This window comes from Salmo salar, chromosome 09, assembly GCF_965601325.2.
Source record: "Salmo salar chromosome 09, fSalSal1, whole genome shotgun sequence".
NCBI classification, from domain to species: domain Eukaryota; kingdom Metazoa; phylum Chordata; class Actinopteri; order Salmoniformes; family Salmonidae; genus Salmo; species Salmo salar.
The window spans coordinates 35803911-35811027 of record NC_138299.1 but is presented as its reverse complement, the minus strand read 5'-3'; the positions used below and the strand labels follow the sequence as shown (position 1 = coordinate 35811027).

Genomic DNA, 7117 nt, shown 5'->3' with positions numbered 1-7117 from the left:
ATAGCCCTAAGTAGCCAGGGTTTTCACAGAATATCAGCCCTGTAGAATCACCGGTGCACCAATTAAGGGCCATTTTTTCCTCTCTCTATTCAAATGTTAATGGACCTCTTTCAGTGCCGCTTGGTGCGGTGCTGGGCAGAGACAGGGAATGTACAGGATAGGAAGCACTGAGGTGACACTCTAACAGTTTATAGATGATACTCTAGCCCCACAGCTTACACCACGGTGGAAGACCTGTCCCTTCATCCCTCACACACCGCCTCTGATACACACACACTCACACCGCCTCTGATACACACACACACACCGCCTCTGATACACACACACACCGCCTCTGATACACACACACACCGCCTCTGATACACACACACCGCCTCTGATACACATACACACCGCCTCTGATACACACACACACACACACACACACACTGCCTCTGATACACACACACACACACTGCCTCTGATACACACACACACCGCCTCTGATACACACATACACACCGCCTCTGATACACACACACACCGCCTCTGATACACACACACACACACACACCGCCTCTGATACACACACACACCCTCTGATACACACACAAACACCGCCTCTGATGCACACACACACACACCACCTCTGATACACACATACACACCGCCTCTGATACACACACACACACCGCCTCTGATACACACACACACACACCGCCTCTGATACACACACACACACACCGCCTCTGGTACACACACACACACACCGCCTCTGATACACACACACACCACCTCTGATACACACACACACACACACACACACACACACACACACACACACACACACACACACACACACACACACACACACACACACACACACACACACACACACTCACAAACGCACACACACATCCAACATGGTTTCCCCTATTACAATTTCTTAACCACAACAACCAAGTGATCTAGACCAAGCCACATAATAATATACAGATTTTGTTCCCATTGTAGCTGGTCTTTCATAGTCACCTGGACCAGGAGACCCTTACAGCAGCTGTATGAGACAGAGACTTTGAACAGCACCCGGACTCCTCCCTCTCTCCTTTTGCTTTTCCCTCTCCTTTTCCCTCTTCCCTCTCCCTCATCACCCCATCTCTCTCCCTCTCCCTCTCCCTCTCTCTCCCTTCCCATTTCCGTCCCTCCCCCTCTATTTATCCCCTCTTCTTTGTATTCCTGTAACATTATGTCCTTTGGTGCTAGTTGATTCCCAGAGGTACCAGCCAGTATAATAGGTTGGCTCCCTTGCTGGCTTCCTTTCTCTTCTCTTTAATAGTCAAGCATATGTAAAAAGTCAGGAATATACCTCAGCACACAATAGGAGCACCAGCCAGCGCCGGAGTTTGTCATCCTACAAGGATAAGGGGAGGGAGTAGAGATGCACAGATACGATGGGGGATCTCAACCTGCATCGTATCCTCTGGCTTTCTCTGTGACAATCTCTGATCTCTGATCCCCATTAATACCATCTTAATCACTGTCTGCAGATAAGCCTATACAGACAGCGTGTTTGACTTTTACTACTGTCTGTTAGTTTTGTTTACTAAACACAGCTGATCACACAAACATCCAACATAGAGGACACTTAAGTGTAAACATGTCATCTTGTTTGTTATGAAAGTGCAATATTATGTTTTAAGCCTTTAACTGGAATTCTCTCCTGGTCAGTTATATGCTTAGGATAAACTCCTGACACCTACTTGTGATGTAAACCCTGGTATGAAAAAGAGAGAGAGATAGAGAGAGAGAGCGAGAGAGAGAGAGAGAGAGAGGGAGAGAGAAAAACAGAGCGAGAGAGAGAGAGAGAGGGAAAGCAAGGAAGGAAGGAAGGAAGGAAGGAAGGAAGGAAGGAAGGAAGGAAGGAAGGAAGGAAGGAAGGAAGGAAGGAAGGAAGGAAGGAAGGAAGGAAGGAAGGAAGGAAGGAAGGAAGGAAGGAAGGAAGGAAGGAAGGAAGGAAGGAAACAGAACTCTTTACAGTGACACACACACTCTCACACACAAGCCTCAGCCTTCCGCATCGCTATGATCAATTAACTGATTATCCCTGCGAGAGCTCTGATTGGATAATCAGCATTGCTATTAATCACATATTATCAGGAGATCATGAGATGCGTATTCATTATGTTGCTGCATCTCGGTCTCTTTATCAGGCCATTGGAGTCAGAGAGAGCCATGTTCTCAATCCTGCCTCTGTCGCCTGTAGCCTGCAGCTTATACCCTGCGGTAGGTAATGTGGTAGCGTTGGTGATAACAGACCATCTGAATGCACACACTGACACACATCGACTCACCCACACACACACACACACACACACACACACACACACACACACACACACACACACACACACACACACACACACACACACAGTACACAGAGAGAGAACGTTTTAAATGTAGGCAGAACAAAAAAGAAAGATAATGTACATACCAGTCTGAAGATACTCAACATGTAAAATTTCTACGTAATAATAAATACCTTGTAAACATACCTAATAAACACCTTGACTACTGCAACATTTTAGTCATTTAGCAGACAATCTTATCCAGAGCAAGTGCCTTGCTCAAGCGAACATCGACAGACTTTTCAACCTGTCTGCTTGGGGAGACGAACCAGCAACCTTTCGGTTACTAGCCGAATGCTCTTAACCACTAGGTTACCTGCTGTCCGGTACTATTACTACTACTGCTACTGCTACTACAACTACTGCTGCTACTACTACTTCTACTACTACCACTACTGCTACTACTACTACTACTATTACCACTACTACCACTACTACTGCTGCTGCCACTATTACTACTACTACTGCTACTACTACTACTACTGCTGCTACTGCTACTACTACTGCTGCTACTGCTACTACTACTACTACTGCTACTGCTACTACTACTACTACTGCTGCCATTACTACTACTACTACTACTACTACCACTACCGCTACTACTACTACTATTACCACTACTACCACTACTACTACTACTACTACTACTACTACTACTACTACTACTACTGCTGCCATTACTACTACTACTACTACTACTACTGCTACTGCTACTACTACTACTATTAGGAAAAGGGGAAGTGTACAACAGATTACATGTTGGGATAAAAATAAAACATCCTCATTGCCACATGCATGCGTTGGTTGGTCGAATCATCGTCTGTTTCCTGAACCTCGTTCTCTGCGCCTGCCTCTCCCGGCATAATATGCTTTTTAGTTATTTCAATTAGAGTCAATTGACCTGACAAAATGGCTGGCAATTAAGTTATTTTTGTAATGGTTCTGGGCAAATTTTACCGAGCTTGTCAGCTGTATTTTATGAAGCCACACCCCTTACCCCCCTTTACTCTCTCTGCACCATAATCGCTTATAATTTCAAAATCATTATCTTCAGTTTCCCTCTCAATAAATTGCAATTACAGGAAGTTGTTAGGAGATGCAGAAATGTCCCTCTCTTTGTACCATTGGATACATTTTGTAATTGAAAGAGGAGGAGAGGAGAGAAGAGGAGGGGAGTATCGTTGGGCTTGGGGAGCCGTAACATTATCAGGCTTCATGTGTAGACTCCAACTCTCCTGGGGCCTTAGCCAACCACAGATAAGGGAACTTTGTTTGTTTGTCTTTGTCCTATAGCTAATTAAGGATCTGGCTTCCTGCCCATCTCAGAGCTTCCTGATTTCCTAACAAATCTTTGATTGAAGACCTGTTTTCAAGACACTGATGCTTGGTTAAACACTTTAACTACAATAGCGCAATGAGTTGGCATGGAAAACACATTTTAATATACAATACATAGATAGGCCTATACGTAAACTTAGTTTTAAGAGTGTAAATAGCTGATTAATGTAGAGATAAGCTATAAAGTGAGTTTTTTAAGAGGTTAGCATTTGTGAAAAACACACTTTGTGATCAATGACACTCCCCTATCTTCTGACTAGTAAAACACAGGGAGCATTGTGACACATGCCCTCTGTTCTCTCTCTCAATCCCCCCACACCTCCGCAGTCATATCCATCAAACTCACACTCATGCCCAGGCAGCGGGCGCACGCTTGATGTCTCCTCATAAAATATGCAAATGAACTCCAAATGAAATACCTTTCTCCCCAGTCTCGTCCTCGTCTCTGGGAGCCTGAAAGCCTTCCATCACAGAGTGAGTGTTCTCCCTACTAATCATCTCTGTTGGTAATAACTCCAGCCCAACATCTGCTTTCCTCCATAACACTTCACTAATTTTCCCTCATTTCACCGCGCATCATTCCCTACGAACACAATCTACATGTATTAGGTCGTAATGACTTAGCGGTTAAAAGCAAATAGATGCCAAGGGACAACCCCCCCCCCCCACCACCACCACCCTCTCACCACCACGACTACCCCCCACACACACAGATCGGCTCTACCACCCAACTCTGCCTACACAAGATAAATTGGGCACGGTGCGAAGAGAAGAGGGTCCTATCAATCACATTAAATGCTTGGGCGTCTGTTATCAGAAAGTGTGGTTGACACCCCATCCAGTCCCCTAGGGAGAGCAGGAGAAGAGGAAAACATTAGAATGGGGGGAGAGGAGAGGAAGTTTGTTAACACTTCAGAGATGATGTGCGTGATGGTTGAGAGTAGAGTGGGTTACTAACAGTGTGGAGGGGGTTACTAACAAGCAAAGGTTTTAACTGAGCTCTCATTAGAGAAGGTCCTGTGGCCCGCTCCCATGTGGCATCAGCTGTGTGGAAGGTCCTGTGGCCCGCTCCATGTGGCATCCGCTGTGGGGAAGGTCCTGTGGCACGCTCCCATGTGGCATCCGCTGTGTGGAAGGTCCTGTGGCCCACTCCATGTAGCCCCCCGACAAATAAACTACTGCAGCATAAATACTGGAGGCTGAGACAGGAAGGGTCAGGGGAGACACTGTGGCCCCAGCTGACGTTACCCCCGGACAGGGCCAAACAGGCAGGATATAACAACACCCACTTTGCCAAAGCACAGCCCCCACACCACTAGAGGGATATCTTCAAACACCAACTTACCATCCTGAGACAAGGCCGAGTATAGCACACAAAGATCTCATCCAGTGCACCAACCCGGACAGGAATATCACGTCAGTGAATCAACCCACTCAAGTGACTCACCCCTCCTAGGGGCGGCATGGAAGAGCACCAGTAAGCCAGTGATTCAGCCCCTGTAATAGGGTTAGAGGCAGAGAATCCCAGTGGAGAAAGGGGAATCGGCCAGACAGAGACAGCAAGGGCGGTTCGTTGCTCCAGTGCCTTTCCGTTCACCTTCACACTCCTGGGCCAGACTACACTCAATCATAGGACCTACTGAAGATATGAGTGTTTAATAAAGACTTAAAGGTTGAGACCAAGTCTGCGTCTCTCACATGGGTAGCCAGACTATTCCATAAAAATGGAGCTCTATAGGAGAAAGTCCTACCTCCAGCAGTTTGCTTATAAATTCTATGGACAATTAGGAGGCCTGCGTCTTGTGACCATAGCATACGTGTAGGTAAGTATGGCAGGACCAAATCGGAAAGATACGTAGGAGCAAGCCCATGTAATGCTTTGTAGGTCAGCAGTAAAACCTTGAAATCAACCCTTCCCTTAACAGGAAGCCAATGTAGAGAGGCTAGCACTGGAGTAATATGATCAAATTTTGGGGTTCTAGTCAAGATTCTAGCAGCCGTGTTTAGCACTAACTGAAGTTTATTTAGTGCTTTATCCGGGTAGCCGGAAAGTAGAGCATTGCAGTAGTCTAACCTAGAAGTGACAAAAGCATGGATACATTTTTCGGCATCATTTTTCGACAGAAAGTCTCTGATTTTTGCAATGTTACGTAGACGGAAAAAAGCTGTCCTTGAAACAGTCTTGATATGTTCGTCAAAAGAGAGATCAGGGTCCAGAGTAACGCCGAGGGCCTTCACAGGTTTATTTGTGACGACTGTACAACCATCAAGATTAATTGTCAGATTCAACAGAAGATCTCTTTGTTTCTTGGGACCTAGAACAATCATCTTTGTTTTGTCCGTGTTGAAAAGTAGAACATTTGCAGCGATCCACTTCCTAATGTCTGAAAGACAGGCTTCCAGGGAGGGCAATTTTGGGGCTTCACCATGTTTCATCGAATGTACAGCTGTGTGTAATCCGCATAGCTGTGAAAGTTAACATTATGTTTCCGAATGACATCAGTAAGAGGTAAAATATATAGTGAAAACAATAGTGGTCCTAAAACGGAACCTTGAGGAACACCAAAATGTACAGTTGATTTGTCAGAGGACAAACTATCCACCGAGACAAATTGATGTATTTCCGATAGATAAGATCTAAACCAGGCCAGAACTTGTCCGTGTAGACCAATTTGGGTTTCCAATCTCTCCAAAAGAATGCGGTGATCGATGGTATCAAAAGCAGCACTAAGGTCTAGGAGCATGAGGACAGATGCAGAGCCTCGGTCTGAAGCCATTAAAAGGTAATTTACCACCTTCACATGTGATTGGGTCTAAAACCAGACTGAAGCATTTTGTATACATTGTTTGTCTTCAGGAATGCAGTGAGGTGATGCAAAACAGCTTTTTCAAAAATGTTTTGAGAGGAATGGGAGATTCGATATAGGCCGATAGTTTTTTATTTACATTTTACATTTTAGTAATTTAGCAGATGCTCTTATCCAGAGCGACTTACAGTAGTGAATGCATAAATTTCATACATTCTTTTGTCCGTACTGGTCCCCCGTGGGAATCGAACCCACAACCCTGGTGTTACAAACTCCATGCTCTACCAACTGAGCCACACGGGACCAGTGCAGTGCACTCAGAACGTATTCAGACCCCTTGACTTTTTCCACATTTTATTACCTTACAGCCTTCTTCAAAAATGGATACAATCATTTATATTTTCAGTCTCCAGGTTTGGATTTTTCAAGAGAGGCTTTAACATCTCTAGGGGAGAAATCGTCCCACACTATTCAACAGCCAGTGAAAAATCAGAGCGCCAAATTTAAAACCACAAAATGTCATAATTCAAAGTTCTCAAACATAGGACTATTTTACACCATTTTATAGATACACTTCGCCTGAATCGA

General features: G+C 45.0%; 1 non-coding gene across 1 annotated transcript; it reads right to left on the bottom strand.

Moving 5' to 3' along the window:
- Positions 1–6758: 6758 nt before the first annotated feature.
- trnat-ugu (transfer RNA threonine (anticodon UGU)) lies at positions 6759–6834 on the bottom strand. Its single transcript has one exon. It is a non-coding gene; the product is annotated as a tRNA-Thr (tRNA).
- Positions 6835–7117: the final 283 nt, after the last annotated feature.